At 37.8% G+C, this 20,577-nt stretch overlaps 1 long non-coding RNA gene and 1 pseudogene across 2 annotated transcripts; one reads left to right on the top strand and one right to left on the bottom strand.

Annotated features, from left to right (window-relative positions):
* Positions 1-34: 34 nt before the first annotated feature.
* LOC146475082 (uncharacterized) lies at positions 35-3,367 on the bottom strand (annotated as a pseudogene). The gene is made up of 7 exons (XR_014866102.1): positions 2,365-3,367; positions 2,115-2,278; positions 1,815-1,894; positions 1,524-1,705; positions 1,064-1,361; positions 618-692; positions 35-409 (listed from the first exon to the last, which is right to left on the bottom strand). The product of XR_014866102.1 is annotated as an uncharacterized LOC146475082 (transcript).
* A 636-nt stretch (positions 3,368-4,003) lies between these two features.
* LOC146475081 (uncharacterized) lies at positions 4,004-19,958 on the top strand. Its single transcript, XR_014866114.1, has 4 exons — positions 4,004-4,236; positions 18,551-18,864; positions 19,129-19,218; positions 19,551-19,958. It is a non-coding gene; the product is annotated as an uncharacterized LOC146475081 (long non-coding RNA).
* Positions 19,959-20,577: the final 619 nt, after the last annotated feature.

Raw genomic sequence — 20,577 nt, 5'->3', positions numbered from 1 at the left:
GTATTTAGATCTCAAAGGTCAATTCTGGGTTTTGTGTTCTATCTATCAATTTTGACCTCTTGTTGTTTCAGTTTAGCGACTGTCTTTCTTATGCCGTTTGTGGCAATTGGTTCAGGCTTCGTGTACTGATGTGGCAATCTTTCAAAATCCTGTAGGTGATCAATTCTTTTAAGAGCCAGTATAGCCTCCTTGCAGGCATCATGCCTATTGCTCTTGTTGTGGTAGATAGAGCAAACAATATCATTTGTTTTCTCCACTCCTTGGCCAGTAATGCTTTTAGACAGGTGTCATGCTTCAGGAATTTCGGTACATGGTACATCAGGATGTGAAGATAAGGGGTGATAGCTGCATTTCCAAAACCAATTACCTCTCCACCAAGTGACAAAAACAGTTTTATCCATTTGGTTGCCTGTTTGAAGTTAAGTAATAAGAGGTAGTTAACACAGTGTGAGCTTTGACTGAACTAAAATATACATTTTGAACTGAAAAAGTAAGGGCATTTTCTGATTTGCACTAACCCTATTTTTATATGACCTGTCCTGAACTGCATAGAGATAGAGGTTTGAACAACTCCTTTGCAATAATGATGGACAGGTTTAATTAGTTACTTTTCATACCTTGCCAAAGAAGGAATCTACAAGAGGTCCAGAAGGCTGCCAAGATGAAAATATTTCATACAATTCATTGAAGCCCTGAAAAAAATACATCAACCAGAATGAGGATAGTAACAGGTGAATGAAGATGTGTATGAAACAACAACAAAAAAAACATGTTTATAGAGCAATAATTATTATTGCTGTATAAGCATGTTTTTATTGTTTCATGCTTGCTACTTACATGTATTTTTAATGGTTGCTGCTAAAGAAATCTGACCATGCAATGGAGGTTTTTAGGAACACCTTTGGGGGGGTGGGGGTGGGGGGGAGGTTAGGAAAGGAGCTAAACAGAGAGGCTATACTTTGCACATCAGTCATGTAGTCATTCAGATCAATTATTATAAACAGCAGTTTATTCCAAGAGTATGAGAGTAACAGCTGTTCATGACCAAAAACTAACATCCTACCTTCCATATTTGACTGATGGTGTCACAGTGCTCTGTTTCTAGAATGTTCGGAAATTCTTTAGGCAAATTGCTCAGCACCTTTTTTTTTCGTTTCCAACCATACTTGTCCATTCATGCAGTCCACTTGCTTTCCCATCTGCATTCCTTTTCTCCCACACGCTAAAACTAACACCGCAATTGTTGATGGCCGCAACAACCTTTTCCAGGTGGGTATTTGTTCTCGCTGATGATGCTCTGTTGATGTTTTCCTTCTGATCTCGTTGTAAGGCATCCTTTACAATGTTCCTTTTCAGTATATCTAGAGGAAAAAAAGCATATCCGTTTTTCTTTTTACTTCGAGATATACAGCTGTAATGGAAAATATTGCTCTTTTAAATTAATAATAGAGAATATATGTTACACATCAATAGGTCACATGGAGATCAAACTTTTCTTTATTTATCCATGTATTAACAAAAACCTGTCACTCGAAGAAATAGGTGAAGTTCATCCACTCTGATGTTATCAATTGGGATGTTCAGTAAGGGTTGTTTGGTGCAGCCGTAGTTGTTGGTAGATTTCTCTGCCAGCACCCTGTTTTCTGCTAGTGTTCGTTTAGTGTCATCCCTCCAGTAATGGTTTTCTGGTTTAGATGTGTCCCACCTGTCCAAACACAATGTTGTTATTGAATTAACTGGTAAGGCTAAATGTACATGTAACAATAATATTCTGAAAACTGTCAAATTCTTATGCCTCAATTCATTGGACCTACCGTGCCTGCTTGTGCACTTTACCGTAGATACAGGCATAATCAGCCATGGCATTGTTCATTCCCATAACTAGTAAAAGGAACTAAAAGGAAACATGTTTTTGTAATTTATATAGCAGAGGGAGAGGACAAGGGGCAAGACCCCAGGAGTAAAGGGGTGTGAACCTGGGAGTTAAAGGAGCGGGAATTGAATGGAAAGTAAGAGAAGAGAGAACAGGAAGCTAAGTGGTATATCCAAGATGGTGAGAACCAGGAGAAATAGGACAGAAAAATACAGAATGTTATTTGAGAGAATTGTTGTACCTTGTAATCCCCGGACAGATAGAATTCCAAAGGGATCTTCTTATCGTCCACGTCAATTTCACCCTCAGCTATGAGCTTGTTTATTTCTCCAAACAACTCCTTACAAGAAACTTTGAGAACATCATAATCTTCTTTTCCGGAAACAATCCCAAATATGTGGTAACCTACATGTAATAAGATAATTACTGTTGTCACCAAAACTATATTTTTTTGGCCAGTTATTCATAAAACAAAATGGAATTTTACATACCTTTGGCAGACATGACTTTTTCTCCATCACAAAGCAAGGCAAATGAGAGCACAATAAAATTGGATATCCTAGACATCTTTGCACCATCACTTGATATTCGTACCTTTTGCTTTTGTTGGTCACCAGCCTCTACCTATAGCCAATAATATTTAACCCTTAAACCCCTAATAGCAAAGAACAAATTCTCCTATCATGTCCCTATACTTAAAATAAAAGTATTGGGGAGAAGTTATTAATATTTCAAGAAAATTCACCTTGGGTGATCACATCATTAATTCTCATAACCTCAGGGGTTGAATGAGCATTGATAATACAAGGAGAAATTTGATGCTGATCACGGTAAGGATTAGATAGTCTCAGATCTTATACTATTTATTAATAAAAAGTTACCTTTTTTCGGATCTGTGTTCTCAGCTCATCTGTAAAACTCATTTGGACCCCTGGGTGTTTCCCTGGCATTCTTGCAATGTGGGAAATTGAGTTTATATCACTCCTGCACTGCTTGATTAAGTAACTGCGTGGAACATCATCCACTATCATTGAAATTTCATGATATGCAGCATCCCCCACGCAACACTTATCCAAAACATATAAAAGGGCTCTAACAGTGTCCTTCTCATTCTCTGCAAGCTTCTGGAAAGACAATCTGTTGTTATTCGAACAACATTCCATTTCAGTTAATTTGCCATTGACATCTTTCATTCGGATAGATTCGAGTGAGAGTCCAAAGGATTCTAAAAACCAAAGGGCCCTTTCAGCCCTGGTCTTTAGTTCCTTTATTTTTCTGCTCCTTTGCCGTTTTCCTACTTCATGTAGTTGATGACCTCTGTTTTTCATACCCTCGTTGCAATTAATGCAAATTGAGTTATCTTCAAGGTGGTCCAGATATGCTGAGAGTTCTCTGTTTCCTCTTTGTGTTGTCTTTCTATCACACCCTCAAGATTTTTTACATCGCACTCAAGATTTCTTACATTACCCTGAAGATTTTTTACTGCACCCTCAAGATTTTTCACCTTAGTTTGTTCATCCAAGATTTCTTGTGACAGCGCCTCGCATCTCTTTCAAGCTCTTGAAGATTCTCTTCCCGTTCTTTTTTATCCTCCTCACATTTTTGAAGTCGTTTTTGGAGGCTGCTAACATTTACCAGTTCATCCAGATTCACTTGAATCGATTTTGTCTGATTGCAAAAAGAGACTCTCTTTCCTCCACGTAGACCACGGCTCTGGGAATAAATTTTCGCAACTAGAATTCTCAAACACTCTTCAAGCCTTTCATTTTCATCCTTAATCATAACGGGTAAATTTGATGCAGTCAGTTGTAAGAGCTCCAGGTAAGAGATATTCACTATTACTTGCTTTAGCTCTCTCCATTTTAACAGTGCCTTGTGCGGTATTCTTATAGTTAGGTATGTTCCAGCTCTCTGTTTGAAGATATAGTGCAAGGATGACGTATTTTCCGAAATGTTGAGTTAAAAATCCGTTTTTAACTGTTCTTGCCACGTAAAATATTCCGACATAGCTGTATGCAAAAAAAAAAATGGTAATAACCGCTGGGCAAAAACGATGACTATGGGCTCATATACGGCTGATGAGAAGCAAAAGTTAGGCATACACAACCGTAGTTTATGTTAAGTGGTGAAACCACTGATCTAAAATATTGCGTCAACGTAAAACTGGAGGAAAATGGCTTTCAAATGGTGTTTTTTGGAGCAAAATTGGGGTACAAGCGGCCGAAATATCGCAGTTCAAAGATAGCAGATTTCAGGATTTTAACGTGGAATGCCATGGGATGTTCACTGAAGTCCATTTTTCGTGGTTTTCAAAAGCAAAAAGGAAACATCGAAATTAATGGTACGGAGCTGTGAGACACACGGTGAGTTATTTTAACTTATATATTTTTCATTCCTGCATACACATTTTAACGATCGCATTTTGTTTTACGATAATCGTTGGTTATAAACTATGATTTCTGATGTTGTCGATAATTCTCCCTCTACGCCTTGTAATTTTTCGCGTTAAAACTGCCTGCAGAAAACGTTCAAAAGGACACATGAAATTTGAAGTCTCCACTTTCATTTGTGTACAACGTGTTTTGTAATAAATCAGTCTACCATGTCTGGCATACACATTTTTGCATTTCCTAATTCTTCAAGAACTATTCCATCAAATATTTCATTCTCCATACATTTTCTTTATACATTTTGCGTTCGCTTTCTTCGCTTCAAGGCTAAAGCTACCGCAGGATATCACATTCGCAGGCTCAAATGTCCCCAATTTCTTCTTGAATAAAGGGAGCCACCCACTTAAACTTAAATGATTGAAATTAAATTATGTCTTAAAGACGACGTTTGCATGCAGAGCGAAATTTCGCGGTAAGGTCTTCACTAGAAGAGACGTTTTAAAACGAAATTTGCCGCTTTTAAAATTTTCTTTTAGTGAGGCGCTATCTGAAGGCAATTAGAGAGAATTAATCAAGAAACCAATTGGAGTAAATAAAAGGAATGACAATGAAAATGCAGGTGCAGCCTTAATTTGCCAGTAAAAGAAGCATTGGTGTTCCGGTGTCTCAACCATAAGCAAGCAGTTAGCTACGGGTTAAACACATACTGTATTTTGGATGGTTTGAAACTAAACAAACGGTGTCCATTACAGCAAAGGTTTACCTTTTCTAGAATAGACACCGTTTGTGTGGTTTCATTTGAAATCAGTTGAAGTAGTGAATAGATTTTGACAACTTTTTGCGGAATAGGGTGAGACTGGCCTGGAATTGGTTATAGTTTTCACGAGTAAAATGGAGTTGGAAGGCCCAACGAAGTCCTACTCATATGTTTGACATATTCATATCGGTCTTTGAAACGATTGAGGTTCTTGTATGTTTGAAGCGGGTTAACATGATCATTAATTTGGAGAATAATTTCATCGGGCATTGCGGCGTATTTTGCGGGCTAAAATGGAGAATTCAGCTTTTAGTCCGCTGCTCTAAGCCAATGAGAAACAAGAAAATAATGTAGCCAGCCAATCAGAACTGGAAACCATTCAACTGTTCGCACCGTTTTCTTGCTTTTTTGGCTGGAAGCGCTGCCATCAGCAAAAAATTGTTTTGAGCTACAAAATGGCTGAAAAACCTAACGAAGAACAAATTCCCAGCCGTCTCAGCTAGCTAGAGAAGAGGACTTGTAGAAACTCGTGGGCGATGATGGAAATAATGCCTTAAGTAGCTCCATGGCCGGCGGCGAGGTGAAGGTAAACAGTTTGTCTACGTTAGCACTTGCACAATTAATTTCTGAACAATTGTAAGCGACCATGTCTTCACTGTTTAAAAAGTTCTGTTAGTTTGCCTTTCAAAACTCAGAAGCAAATATTCTTTCGACAAATTTTGCGGTGTTCTGTCGAGGTTTAAAGCTTATGCGACAATGAAAACTTTTGTACAATGAAATAACTGTAAAATAAACGCCGACGCGACGCTGGCAGCGTTCAAGATATCTCTTACGGTACTGTCTTTGATTCCTTTTCTGAATGTCCTTTGAAATTATTATAATAGTAATAGAGTTGATGTTCTTGGGCGTAAATATGTTTTTGGCCCTTCTCAGAACTCATTTTAAGCCCTCGCCGCTAAAATGAGCCTGAGTCGGGCCAAAAACATATTTAAGCCCGCGAACATCAACTCTATTGTGTTTGAATTTTACGCTACTTTGGCTGGTTTGGAGCTACAAAACCCTTTTCCATTTTACCGAAAAATTGGTTTTGAAACAGGGATTTCGCGCAAAATGAAAAGAGAAAATACGATGGAGAAACGCCTAAGGGTGTTCCGTGCTCATTCGCGTATTCCAGCCGAGCTGGAACTGCATGATCCATTTCTGGCGCAGCGGACGATAAACTCGTGCTGCAAATGGCGGGAAAGTACTTGCGCCTTCATTCAGTGTGGTCAGTTACGACACCCCATTTATCCTACCGTCCCACCTACTCCGTACTTCTTCTTATATGAATTCCTTTTGGATACAATATAATTTCATTTGATATAAATATACACACACGCTTTTTTTAAAATCTTTTTCCTTTATTTTTATGTTATTCCATTTTTCTTTTGTATCTTAATTTATTATTATTTATTTTATTTTATTATTTTTTTTTTCGTGTTCCGGGATTTTCCGGAATGTTTCATGTTGCGCTGGCGATCAAATTCGCCGTGATCATGCAGCATATAAAATCGCCAAGTGTGTCGCTGGCTTTAGTGCTAGCGCGCTAGCGATACAACATTCATTCGTAGTTTTCAACCAACGGTGGTTATATTTGCATTTTCATTGAATTGGTGATCTCATCATGATCGGAGTAAGACTGAAAAGTATTATTAACACTTCTAACAAAGAAGACCGGGCGGTCCGGACTAATAAGGCTCCCAATAGAGAAAAACCAAAACAAACCGTCGAGCAGCCAAAAATGAGTGGATTGCACTGACGCAAAAACGGGTAAAAAGGATTTGAACAGCCACAGCGGTCGTAGAGAGCCATTGCACACTATTTCTGATGAGAAAGCCATGCAGCTACGTTCTACCAGTGTTAACGTTGCTTACGGTGTTTTTTGAGTACACAAACACCAGGTCATCAAGATTTCTTTTTGCCAAGCCATAGTATTGTTCCCTTAAATGACTGGTAAAACGTAATTAGGTCGATTGGACGCGCCAGCGAACGCACTTCTTTGTGAATGTTGATTCCTTGTCTATGCTGGTCTGATAAAGCGGTAGACAAGAACAGTTTGAGCAAATATTGGACAAAAATGAGCGTGGATTTTATGCTGAGTGTTCTCATTTTCGCTGGTATCATTACGACAAGTAAGTTTATTTCTATTACCTATGGCGATTAACAACCGAGCGGTGTTTTTTTTTTTTTTTTTTTAGCATCCTTTCAGCAGTATAGAATAAAGCATAATTTATATTAATTACGGTAAGAAATAAACAGCAACTTGATTAAAATTGGCAAGATAGAGCGGTTTTCAATTGAGTGTCGAAAGTAATTTCGCGTTTGCTTTGGTTTTTTATTACTACGTTCTGTGATTGGTTAACAAAACTCGCGCCACTTTCTCAACCAATCCGAATCCAAACCAAAACCAATCGTATTTTGGCCGCACGCGTTTTCCCGCGCTTGACGCCAGTAACATGTATTTGCTTTGAATTCTGATTGGCTCGTTGTGTTGTTTACAGCTTTTGCCATTGGCCAGAGTAATTACTTTTGTTTTGGTTTTACCACACTTGATTGAAAACCGCTCTAAATGTAATGCCTAAATCGACTCCAGGTAAAAGAATGGTACCGTTCTAAAGCAATTCAAACGTCCCGAAAATTAGACTTTCTATAGATACCAGCTGGATGACCCAAAATGACGAAAAAATCTCAGTAGTACTGATAATTCACAGCAACGTAGACTTGCTACAAGGCCACTCCGCAAGTTTGGCATTTATGGTTTAGTCAGACAGAAAAACCAAGGAAAACGCGAAAGCTTATATCCAAGGCTGGCTCCTGGTCTAAAGATATCAGAGTCTTTTTTCGCTTCAAACGAAAAAGGGAGAAACTTTAAGAGATGTAATACATACTATCCAACATTTTCAAGGTATTTTTCAGTAACGCTAGCTTCTGTCACGTAAAATTCACCTCTGAAAACGGATATGAAAAAATTAGGTGTTTTCAGCACGGTGATTTTTCAAATATCAGGATCAAGATTTAGAGACTCATCGAAATTTAGTGAGGATGTGTCGCCCACCTCCCGGGAAAATTTCAGACCAACTACCACTATTACACGCGCGGCCACACACACGAAAAAATCTTACGTACACTACTCCTATAGGGAGAGGCTAAGAGCATCCGGCTCTCCAGGGAGAGGCGTATCACTGTTATCTATGGAGTATATATAGGAATGCTCTGCTTCTGTTGACGTCTACGAACAAAACCGTCAAAGGAAACTTTGTTTTAACCGACCAACAGAGCTCGCCCTTAGTAAGAGCAATTACTACAACAAAAAATGATAAATTACGCTGAAATCTCGGTGCTCCTCTCTCTGTTCCTAGGAAGTTGTGGTTTCGTTCACGGACAGGACAAGAGTGGCGAGCAGTCTTCAGGAAACTTTGACGCCCATTTCGGTTTGGTTAGCATGCTCATAGTAGTCCTGTTTTGTCTGTGTGGCACTTACTTTTGTTGTTACTTCACTTGCTGTCATGAATACATATGCGAACCCGGCAAAAATGGATTATGTGGCTACAGCAGATCAACCAATGAAGACGGAACTGAAGTCTAAAAGCACGGATGAGCAATGATTGTGTTCAATCACATTCTTCACAGAACTAACAGAAAAAGAAGCAAGAGACCTCGAAGCGATACGCTGTTAACTAGAAAGCAGATTCCTTACAGAATTAACCGGAAAGAACCTAGAGATTTGGGCCCGTGATAAGCTGTTAGCGAGAGACACGACTTCTGCTTAGTAATTATAGAAAGACTGTACTTTTTCACATCACAATATCTTTGAAGTTAAATCTCTGGATTCGGTGCTCTGTCAGATTTAACAAGCTTTGATCTGTTTTCTGTGTAAAGCACGAAAAAGCTCTTCTTCGTGACGTACCAAGGTGAAACAATTATCTCTTCAGTGACCCCTGCGATATTTCGTTTTGGGGTACATGGATTGAGCACGTTTCAAATGCAATTGGACAGAAACAGTATGGTTTACTTACAGCCTATAAACAGAGCTATAAAAGGAATTTAATTTTTTGATTGATTTGCTTAAATGCATCAGTTCTCAGTAAGAATTGCATGAAAAGATGAACATTTTATTCAAATCCGAGGACATATTTCCGGCCCGTGACGACGACACGAGTTGAGTGATTAGTGCCGATACTAAAAATAAGTACGCCTCTAAAAACTGAAAAGAAATTGACGAACTTGAGCCGTTTTTCTTTTGATTCCTCAAAGTATTCAGGAGTAAATCGAGAAACAGATTTTCTGAAGATTCCCGAATGAGGTACGAAGTGCCGAGAAAAATAAGAGGAATCAATTTCAGAGCCCGCGGTATGTGGTCATGTAACGTAAGGCAAACGTCCATCCAAGGGTTTTGCTGGCTACCGAGTAGCAAGGAAAGGCATACGAGGAAAATAGTTGTTTTCAAATTGTTGTTGTTGTTTTTTCATTTTTTCACCGGTGCTTTTCGCTGTCGCTTGGAACTGGTCATCAAAATTAAGCGCAAAGTCAAGGCTTCAAAATTGCATCAACATGTCCACTACTTCGATTTCAGAGCATTTATTGTCTTTCACCTTCGCCATTTTTGGAAGGGGGTTAGTATGACAGCGGTGCCTGTATAATTAATGTATGGGGCTGTGCAGAAATCTTTCCAGGTTTAGTTTTCCTACTAGAGCTAACCAGGCTCAGTGGGAACTTCGCGATTTCACTTAGCACTTGTAAACATACACTACACAGTTAATTCGCTAGTGCATTCATTGTATGTTGTACGTTGCTTGGAATGTAGACCAATATCTAAAAACATCGGTCGACATAAACAGTTTCCAACCAACTAAAGGGTCAGAGAATTAGCCTTGTAGTTTTATGTTAACATACACTGCGGAATTATTTCTTGGATCCATCATTTGTGTCCTTAAGCCAGCGACACAACTGGCGATTTTATCGCATGAGTTTTTCCAACTACCACATGGCCGCGATCGGCGAAAAAAAATCGCTAAGTGGGTCCCCATCAATCGGTGGCGAAAATCGCTGGCCGTCGATAAAACCAGGAACATAGATTCCGGAACATCCCGAAACCCGAAAAAAAATTTTAAAAAAAATAAAATAATAATAATAATAATAATAATAATAATAATAATAATAATAATAATAATAATAATAAATTAAGATACAAAAAAATGAAATAAAGTAGAAATAAAGGACAAAATGAAAAAAAATGTGTGTATATTTATATAAAATGAAATTACATTGTATCCGAAAGAAATTCACATAAGAAAAAGTACAAAGTAGATGGGACGGTAGGATAAATGGGGTGTTGTAACTGACCACACCGAACGAAGGCGCAATTTGGGTTATGAGGAACTTAATTAGGGAGCCTCCCACTTAAACTTATAAATGATTGAAATTAAATGTTGCCATGAAGACGACGTTTGCATACAGAGCGAAATTTCGCAATATATATTATCAGGTAAGGTCTTCATTAGAAGAGATGTTTAAAAGTGTTTAACAATCCTTTAAGCTTAATATCTTCGAGTCCTGAGCACTTTTATATTTAAATTCATTCCTAATCCGTAATACCTTCCCTAATGAAAAAACGATCCTCATGGTAAATTGAAAAGAGGACATTAAAACTTTCCATGCATGAGGCACATAAAAACAACGTCTTCTATAAATTTGTGATTAACAAGGATAAGAGGATAAGTCTTGTTCAAATTTAAGGGCGCTTTTGACCGCGGAAGCCTTTTTAGTTTAAAGTAATGCATAGATTTTGACTCAAATTTCTGCAAGACTGCGTATATCTGCAGCATTTTCGTTGTGCAGTTCCTTGCTTATTGTTTCCTTATAGATTTTGACCACTTTTCGCTGAATAGGGTGAAAGTGGTCTGGAAAAAGTTTCACGAGTAAAATGGAGTTGGAAGGCCCAACAAAGTCGTACTCACATGTTTGACATATTCATATCGGTCTTTGAACCAATTTAGCTTCTTGTATGTTTATTGGGGGGTTGACATGATTATTTGGTGAATTGGAATGGTATGCAATCGACAAGAACGTCGTGTCTGAAGTAGGTTAGGAAAAATCACATATTTTTATCTGAAATTCGGCAAGAGTTTCAAGAAGCGCGCTACCCCCGCTGGCAAGATGTAGGTGTAGCTATCATAATCATTTGTCAGTAAACGACACCTGACTGTCTCTGTGTCTTACCCATAAGCGAACTGTCATTTTCGGCTATAGAAAATACGCTACTTTGGCTGGTTGGGAGCTACAAAATCCCTTTCCATTTTACGGAAAAATTGGTTTTGAAACAGGGATTTCGCGCAAAATGAAAGGCGAAAAAAAGATGGAGAAACGCCTGAGGGTGTTCCGTGCTCATTCGTGTATTCTTCTTTAGTGGCCCAAAGTAATTAGCTGTTAAAATCGTTGCGACACGGGTACCAGATAGTCAGGCACCAGAAACAATCATTAAATACAAAAATTACTCACTGTGAAGGTAGAGAAGCATGTGTGGGGCAGTATTATGCTTCATGCCCTCCGGGGAAGAGGGCTTGGGTTCAAATCTACCTTAGAACCGAATAAAAAAATATTCTTTCATCTCAAAGCGAAACCATAGTCTTTGGTACAGCTTTAAATTCCTTATTGTTCCCTCATCATTTCTCAGTTATCATCTTAAGTTTTGTAATTTTAAATAAAAAGCGGCCATGAGCATTGGCCAAATCAGTTTTTCAACTCAAAGCGAAGCGAGTTTGTCTTTTGCTTCTAAGGTTTTTTAAGGCGCTCAGGTAAACAAGCTATGCTTGTAATAGATGGAATCTGATTGCCACAAGCCAAGCTTGTATTCCTCACAGTCTCAGAGAGGAGTCATAAAGCTATTTACGTGAGTGCCAACATAAAATTGCGGTGTACTGTATTGTGAAACTATGTCAGTCTTTTTCTTTATCTTGGAGAGCGTTTTCCAAGTCATACTTCCTTGCGAGGTTCATGCGAAGATGTAGTACTACTTGGAACATTTATGTGAAAATATCAATAACAGTTCAATATAAAGAAGTCTTGTGCTTATATTATTATCATCGAATCGTGGTATTTGGCCTTAAAGCAATTTTTTTAGTGTTGTGAGAAGTTATCAAAATTGTTAATTTTTTGTTTTTTTATTTTTCACCTGACAAAAAAATACAATTTTTGCCAACGAAGGGACCTCGCTGGAAACAGAGGAAGAAAGCGTTGAAGGCTAAAACGACAATTGTATTTTTATAGTAACCGGCCAAAGTGTAATTCACATGTAATTTGAAGCAAACTTTTTTTGTGAACAATTTGGGTTATGAGGAACTTAAGGAGCCACCCACTAAAACTTAATTGAAATTAAATGTTGTCTTAAAGACGATGTTTGCATGCAGAGCGAAATTTCGCAATATATGTTATCAGGTAACGTCTTCATTAGAAGAGATGTTTTAAAATGTTTAACAATCTTTTAAGCTTAATGTCTCCGAGTCAGTGCTTTTATATTTAAATTAATTCCTAATACGTAATACCTTCGTGATGAAAAACGACCCTCATTGTGAATTGAAAAGAAGATATTAAAACTTTCGATGCATGACGCACATAAAAATAACGTCTTCTATAAATTTGTGTTTAACAAGGATAAGAGGACAAGTCTTGTTTAAAGGGCGCTTTTGACCGCGGAAGCCTTTTTAGTTTGAAGTAGTGCATAGATTTTGACCACTTTTTACTGAATAGGGTGAGACTGGTCTGGAATTGGTTATAGTTTTCACGAGTAAATTGGAGTTGGAAGGCCCAACGAAGTCTTACTCACATGTTTTACATATTCATATCGATTTTGAACCAATTTAGCTTCTTGTATGTTTATTGGGGGGTTGACATGATCATTTGGTGAATTGGAATGGTATACAATCGCAAGAACGTCGTGTCTGAAGTAGGTTAGGAAAAATCACATATTTTTATCTGAAATTTGGCAAGAGTTTCAAGAAGCGCGATAACCCCGGTGGCAAGATGTAGGTGTAGCTATCATAATCATTTGTCAGTAAACGACGCCTGACTGTCTATGTGCTTAACCATAAGCAAACTGTCATTTTCGGCTAAAGAAAATACGCTACTTTGGCTGGTTGGGAGCTACAAAATCCCTTTTCATTTTACGGAAAAATTGCCTTTGAAACAGGGATTTCGCGCAAAATGAAAGGCGAAACTAAGATGGAGAAACGCCTGAGGGTGTTCCGTGCTCATTCGCGTATTTCTTTGGCGGCCCAAAGTAATTAGCGGTTAAAATCGTTGCGCCACGGGTACCAGATAGTCAGGCACCAGAAACAATCATTAAATACAAAAATTACTTACTGTGAAGATAGAGAAGCATGTGTGGGGCAGTATTATGATATATGCCCTCCGGGGAAGAGGGCTTGGGTTGAAATCTACCTTAAAACCGAATAAAAAAATATTCTTTCATCTCAAAGCGAAGCCATCGTCTTTGGTAGAGCTTTAAATTCCTTATTGTTCCTTCTTCATTTCTCAGTTATCATCTTAAGTTTTGTAATTTTAAATAAAAAGCGACCATGAGCAATGGCCAAATCAGTTTTTCATCTCAAAGCGAAGCGAGTTTGTCTTTTGCTTCCAAGGTTTTTTAAAGCGCTCAAGTAAACAAGCTTGGCTTGTAACAATCAGATTCCATCTAATCTATTAGATTAGATGGAATCTGATTGCCACAAGCCAAGCTTGTATTCCTCACGGTCTCAGAGAGGAGTCATAAAGCTATTTACGTGAGTGCCAACATAAAATTGCAGTGTACTGTATTGTGAAACTACGTCAGTGTTTTTCTTTATCTTGGAGAGCGTTTTCCAAGTCATACTTCCTTGCAAGGTTCATGCGAAGATGTAGAACTACTTGAAACAGTTATGTGAAAATATCAATAACATTTCAATATAAGGAAGTCTTGTGCTTATATTATCATCATCAAATCGTCGTATTTGGCCTTGGAGCAATTTTTTTAGTGTTGTGAGAAGTTATCAAAATTGTTAATTTTTTTTTTTTTTTTTTTTCACCTGACAAAAACATTCAATTTTTGCCAAAAAAGAGACCCCACTGAAAACACAGGAAGAAAGCGTTGAAGGCTAAAACAACAATTGTATTTTTATAGTAACCGGACAAAGTGTAATTCACATGTAATTTGAAGCAAACTTGTTTGTGAACAACTTTATCAGGAACGTAGGGAGCCTCCCACTTAAACTTAAATGATGGAAATTAAATGTTGTCTTGAAGACGATGTTTGAATGCAGAGCGAAATTTCGCAATATATATTATCAGGTAAGGTCTTCATTAGAAGAGATGTTTTAAATTGTTTCACAATCTTTTAAGCTTAATATCTCCGAGTCAGGGCTTTTACATTTAAATTAATTCCTAATACGTAATACCTTCGTAATGAAAAACGACCCTCATGGTGAATTGAAAGGAAGATATTAAAACTTTCCATGCATGACGCACATAAAAACAACTTCTTCTATAAATTTGTGATTAACAAGGATAAGAGGATGAGTCTTCTTTAAATTTAAGGACGCTTTTGATCGCGGAAGCCTTTTTAGTTTGAAGTAGTGCATAGATATTTACCACTTTTTGCTGAATAGCGTGAGAGTGGTCTGAAATTGGTTATAGTTTTCACGAGTAAAATGGAGTTGGAAGGCCCAACGAAGTCCTACTCACATGTTTGACATATTCATATTGGTCTTTGAACCAATTTAGCTTCTTGTATGTTTATTGGGGGATTGACATGATCATTTGGAGAATTTGAATGGTATGCAATCGACAAGAAGGTCGTGTCTGAAGTAGGTTAGGAAAAATCACATATTTTGGTCTGAAATTCGGCAAGAGTTTCAAGAAGCGCGCTACCCCCGGTGGCAAGATGTAGATGTAGCCATTATAATCATTTGTCAGACGCCTGACTGTCTCTGTGTCTTAACCAACCAGCCAAAGCTGCGCATTTTCTTTAGCCGAAATTGAAAGTTCGCTTATGCATAAGCGAACCGTTTCATTTTCGGCTGAAGAAAATACGCTACTTTGGCTGGTTTTGAGCTACAAAATCCCTTTTCATTTTACGGAAAAATTGGTTTTGAAACAGGGATTTCGCGCAAAATGAAAGGCGAAAATAAGATGGAGAAACGCCTGAGGGTGTTCCGTGCTCATTCCGGCGTGCATTCTTCTTTAGTGGCCCAAAGTAATTAGCTGTTAAAATCGTTGCGCCACGGGTACCAGAAAGTCAGGCACCAGAAACAATCATTAAATACAAAAATTACTCACTGTGAAGGTAGACAAGCATGTGTGGGGCAGTATTATGCTACATGCCCTCCGGGGAAGAGGGCTTGGGTTCAGATCTACCTTGGAACCGAATAAAAATTATTTTTTCATCTCAAAGCGAAGCCATTGTCTTTGGTAGAGCTTTAAATTCCTTATTGTTCCCTCATCATTTGTCAGTTATCATCTTAAGTTTTGTAATTTCAAATAAAAAGCGGCCATGAACAATGGCCAAATCAGGTTTTCATCTCAATGCGAAGCGAGTTTGCCTTTTGCTTCTAAGGTTTATTAAAGCGCACAAGTAAACAAGCTTGACTTGTGGCAATCAGACTCCATCTAATCTAATGTTCCTCACAGTCCAGAGACTCTCACGTAAATAGCTTTCAATGACTCCTGAGGAGTCATCAAGCTATTTACAAGAGAGTCTCTGAGAAAATTGCAGTGTACTGTATTGTGAGACTATGTCAGTGCTTTTCTTTATCTTGGAGAGCGTTTTTCAAGTCATACTTCCTTGCGAGGTTCATGCGAAGGTTGAAGCTCCTATTTTGCATAATTGAGAAACGCTAGTATTTGGAAGCAGCGCCAGGGTCTTGAAACCATTTTGGCCGCACAATTATTTTTGAAGAAGTCTTTGTCTTTTCATAACCACAAGGGCATTGCTGTTGGACGTCTTACTTTTGGTTTACAGGCATTTTTGTGCGCCCATTTTTCCTTCCTCTTTTTTTTATTACAAGCTGTGACGGTTGGTTGGGAAAAAGTTCAAGTGCTGCCTTTACTACTTGAAACAGTTATGTGAAAATATCAATAACATTTTAATATAAGGAAGTCTTGTGCTTATATTATTATCAACGAATCGTAGTGTTTGGCCTTGGAGCAATTTTTTTAGTGTTGTGAGAAGTTATCAAAATTGTTAATTTTTTTCTTACTACAAAAAATTCAATTTTTGCCAACGAAGGGGCCCCGCTGGAAATAGAGGAAGAAAGCGTTGAAGGCTAAAACAACAATTGTATTTTTTATAGTAACCGAACAAAGTGTAATTCACATGCAATTTGAAGCAAACCTGTTTGTGAACAATTTTATGAGGAACTTAGGGAGCCACCCACTTAAACTTAAATGATTGAAATTAAAAGTTGTCTTAAAGACGATGTTTGCATGCAGAGCGAAATTTGGCAATATATATTAACAGGTAAGGTCTTCATTAGAAGAGATGTTTTAAATTGTTTCACAATCTTTTAAGCTTAATATCTCCGAGTCAGTGCTTTTACATTTAAATTAATTCCTAATACGTAATACCTTCGTAATGAAAAACGACCCTCATGGTGAATTGAAACTGAGAAGATATTAAAACTTTTCATACATGTCGCACATAAAAACAACGTCTTCTATAAATTTGTGATTAACAAGGATAAGAGAAAAAGTCTTGTTTAAATTTAAGGGCGCTTTTGACCGCAGAAGCCTTTTTAGTTTGAAGAAGTGCATAGATTGTGACCACTTTTTGCTGAATAGTGTGAGACTGGTCTGGAATTGGTCATAGTTTCCACGAGTAAAATGGAGTTGGAAGGCCCAACGAAGTCCTACCCACATGTTTGACAAATTCATATAGGTCTTTGAACCAATTTAGCTTCTTGTATGTTTATTGGGAGGTTGACATGATTATTTGGTGAATTGGAATGGTATGCAATCGACAAGAAGGTCGTGTCTGAAGTAGGTTAGGAAAAATCACATATTTTGGTCTGAAATTCGGCAAGAGTTTCAAGAAGCGCGCTACCCCCGGTGGCAAGATGTAGGTGTAGCCATTATAATCATTTGTCAGTAAAAGACGCCTGACTGTCTCTGTGTCTTAACCATACTGTAAGCGAATTGTCATTTTCGGCTAAAGAAAATACGCTACTTTGGCTGGTTTGGAGCTACAAAATCCCTTTCCATTTTACGGAAAAATTGGTTTTGAAATAGGAATTTTGCGCAAAATGAAAGGCGAAAATACGATGGAGAAACGCCTGAGGGTGTTCCGTGCTCATTTGTGTATTCTTCTTTGGTGGGCCAAAGTATTTTGCTGTTAAAATCATTGCCCCACGGGTACCAGATAGTCAGGCTCCAGAAACAATCATTAAATACAAAAATTACTCACTGTGAAGGTAGAGAGCATGTGTGGGGCAGTATTATGCTACATACCCTCCGGGGAAGAGGGCTTGGGTTCAAATCTACCTTGGAACCGAATAAAAAATATTTTTTCATCTCAAAGCGAAGCCATCGTCTTTGGTAGAGCTTTAAATTCCTTATCGTTCCCTCATCATTTGTCAGTTATCATCTTAAGTTTTGTAATTTTAAATAAAAAGCGGCCCGCCGTGAACAATGGCAAAATTTTTTCATCTCAAAGCGAAGCGAGTTTCTCTTTTGCTTCTTAAGTTTTTTAAAGCGCACAAGTAAACAAGCTTGACTTGTGGCAATCAGATTCCATCTACTCTAATGTTCCTCACAGTCCAGAGACTCTCACGTAAATAGCTTTCAGTGACTCCTGAGGAGTCATCAAGCTATTTACAAGAGAGTCTCTGAGAAATTTGCAGTGTACTGTATTGTGAGACTACGTCAGTGCTTTTCTTTATCTTGGAGAGCGTTTTTCAAGTCATACTTCCTTGCGAGGTTCATGCGAAGGTTGAAGCTCCTATTTTGCATAATTGAGAAACGCTAGTATTTGGAAGCAGCGCCAGGGTCTTGAAGCCATTTTGGCCGCACAATTATTTTTGAAGAAGTCTTTGTCTTTTCATAACCACAAGGCCATTGCTGTAGGATGTCTCACTTTTGGTTTACAGGCATTTTTGTGCACCCATTTTTCCTTCTTTTTTTTTTTTTAAAGCTGTGAAGGTTGGTTGGGAAAAAGTTCAAGTGCTGCTTTTACTACTTGAAACAGTTATGTGAAAATGTCAATAACATTTTAATATAAGAAAGTCTTGTGCTTATATTATTATCAACGAATCGTAGTATTTGGCCTTGGAGCAATTTTTTTAGTGTTTTGAGAAGTTATCAAAATTGTTAAAATTTTGCATTTGTTTTTTGTTGTTGTTGTTGTTGTTGTTTTGTTTCTTTTTCTTTTTTCACTACAAAAAATTCAATTTTTGCCAACGAAGGGGCCTTGCTGGAAACAGAGGAAGAACGCGCTGAAGGCTCAAACGACAGTTTTATCTTTTATAGTAACCGGACAAAGTGTAATTCACATGCAATTGGAAGCCAACCTGTTTTGGGAACAATTTGGGTTATGAGGACATCGCCAGAAATTCGGGACATTTGAGCCCGCGTAAGGGTATACGGATTCCGCCTTGAAATCTACCATATGCACAAAAATAAAAATGGCGGAGCGTGTCCAGCGAAAGGGAAGTCTTACGGTCGACTACTCCCAATTAAATTCTTTGTCATCGGTTTTATTGTACGACACAAAAAGAAGAAAAAGAAAGCAAGGGACAGAATACCCAGTAGAAAGAATAATTCATCGAAGAAAAGTAAAACAAGTAAGTGTTAATTTGCTGTTTGCACTGTTGTTTAATAGATTGTTTTTATCCAAGAACACTTTTTTTAATGCGTATAAAGGCTTAAACTTAGTAGTACTTGTGTTTAACTTTAGATATATTACGGAATTTATAGAAAGATTATAAAGCAGGTTTAGGGAATCTTGAACAGCATAACTTTGTGTTGAAGGGAAAAATCACGGTAGAGGCCCGTATTTTTCACCGGCTAAATATATAAACTTAATTTTTATGAAACGTTTGTAATAGGACTACCAATGCCTGATAAAGTGGAAAAACTGGCCCATTGAAGAGAGCACGTGGGAGCCAAACAGAAAACTTGTCTGACGATTTAATTAGGTAAGCAGTTTTTTCATTCTGTTTCGGAATGCATACACATTTAATGTTCTTATGCTACCAAATGGGACATGTGTATTTTTTTATTTACAGTTGCCAAATTTTCATCTGAAACATGTCTAAAACAAGTTAAACTTCACATTTTCTAATTAGCACATTGTCTAATTGCCTAATTGTTATACATGTGCTTCTGCCTCGGATAACTGTAAGATATACAAAAGCTTCCTGAACATACTAATCAAATACACATTATATTTGATGCTATTTACATGTGGTCAGTTTCAACTGATATGTTATAAAACATTGCCAACATTTGCCTCATTTAAATCCTACAGAGGCTATGAAAACCCACCAAGACCAGACGATAGGCAGCTTCAAGAACTTAGCAGGCAGTTTGCAACTGCTGTTTTCTCAGCATTAAAAAGTACTTCATTACTTTCCTTCTATGTAAATTGCAATCTGGATGTGTGGCGGTATGTGACATACCAAAAAGGGACACCATCGGAACATCGAGGTCACATCTTGTATTTAAAGGAAGATTTTGTTCGTCTAAAGTGTAAAAAGGAAAGAAGATAGGCCTGCGCGACTCCCACTCGCGTGTTTTTAGCCATGTTCAGTTATAGTTTTGCTATAACGAGTGTGTCTTTCAGGGAAAGCCCTCTCTTGTATAAGCGGTGCTCCCTGTTAATTTTCTTTTAGCGCTTCATTTTCTTCTTATTAAATGCCGTTTATGGTTTGGAGGATTTGCGTGATAGTCACTGAACAAAGCCATGTGCTTAAATGTCGCATGTTTTGTATTTAGATCTCAAAGGTCAATTCTGGGTTTTGTGTTCTATCTATCAATTTTGACCTCTTGTTGTTTCAGTTTAGCGACTGTCTTTCTTATGCCGTTTGTGGCAATTGGTTCAGGCTTCGTGTACTGATGTGGCAATCTTTCAAAATCCTGTAGGTGATCAATTCTTTTAAGAGCCAGTATAGCCTCCTTGCAGGCATCATGCCTATTGCTCTTGTTGTGGTAGATAGAGCAAACAATATCATTTGTTTTCTCCACTCCTTGGCCAGTAATGCTTTTAGACAGGTGTCATGCTTCAGGAATTTCGGTACATGGTACATCAGGATGTGAAGATAAGGGGTGATAGCTGCATTTCCAAAACCAATTACCTCTCCACCAAGTGACAAAAACAGTTTTATCCATTTGGTTGCCTGTTTGAAGTTAAGTAATAAGAGGTAGTTAACACAGTGTGAGCTTTGACTGAACTAAAATATACATTTTGAACTGAAAAAGTAAGGGCATTTTCTGATTTGCACTAACCCTATTTTTATATGACCTGTCCTGAACTGCATAGAGATAGAGGTTTGAAC

This window comes from Pavona decussata, unplaced genomic scaffold (assembly GCF_977016875.1).
Source record: "Pavona decussata unplaced genomic scaffold, jaPavDecu1.1 SCAFFOLD_87, whole genome shotgun sequence".
In the NCBI taxonomy this organism is placed as follows: Eukaryota; Metazoa; Cnidaria; class Anthozoa; order Scleractinia; family Agariciidae; genus Pavona; species Pavona decussata.
Note: the sequence above shows the minus strand (reverse complement) of the source record. Positions and strands in the feature narration are given on the sequence as shown.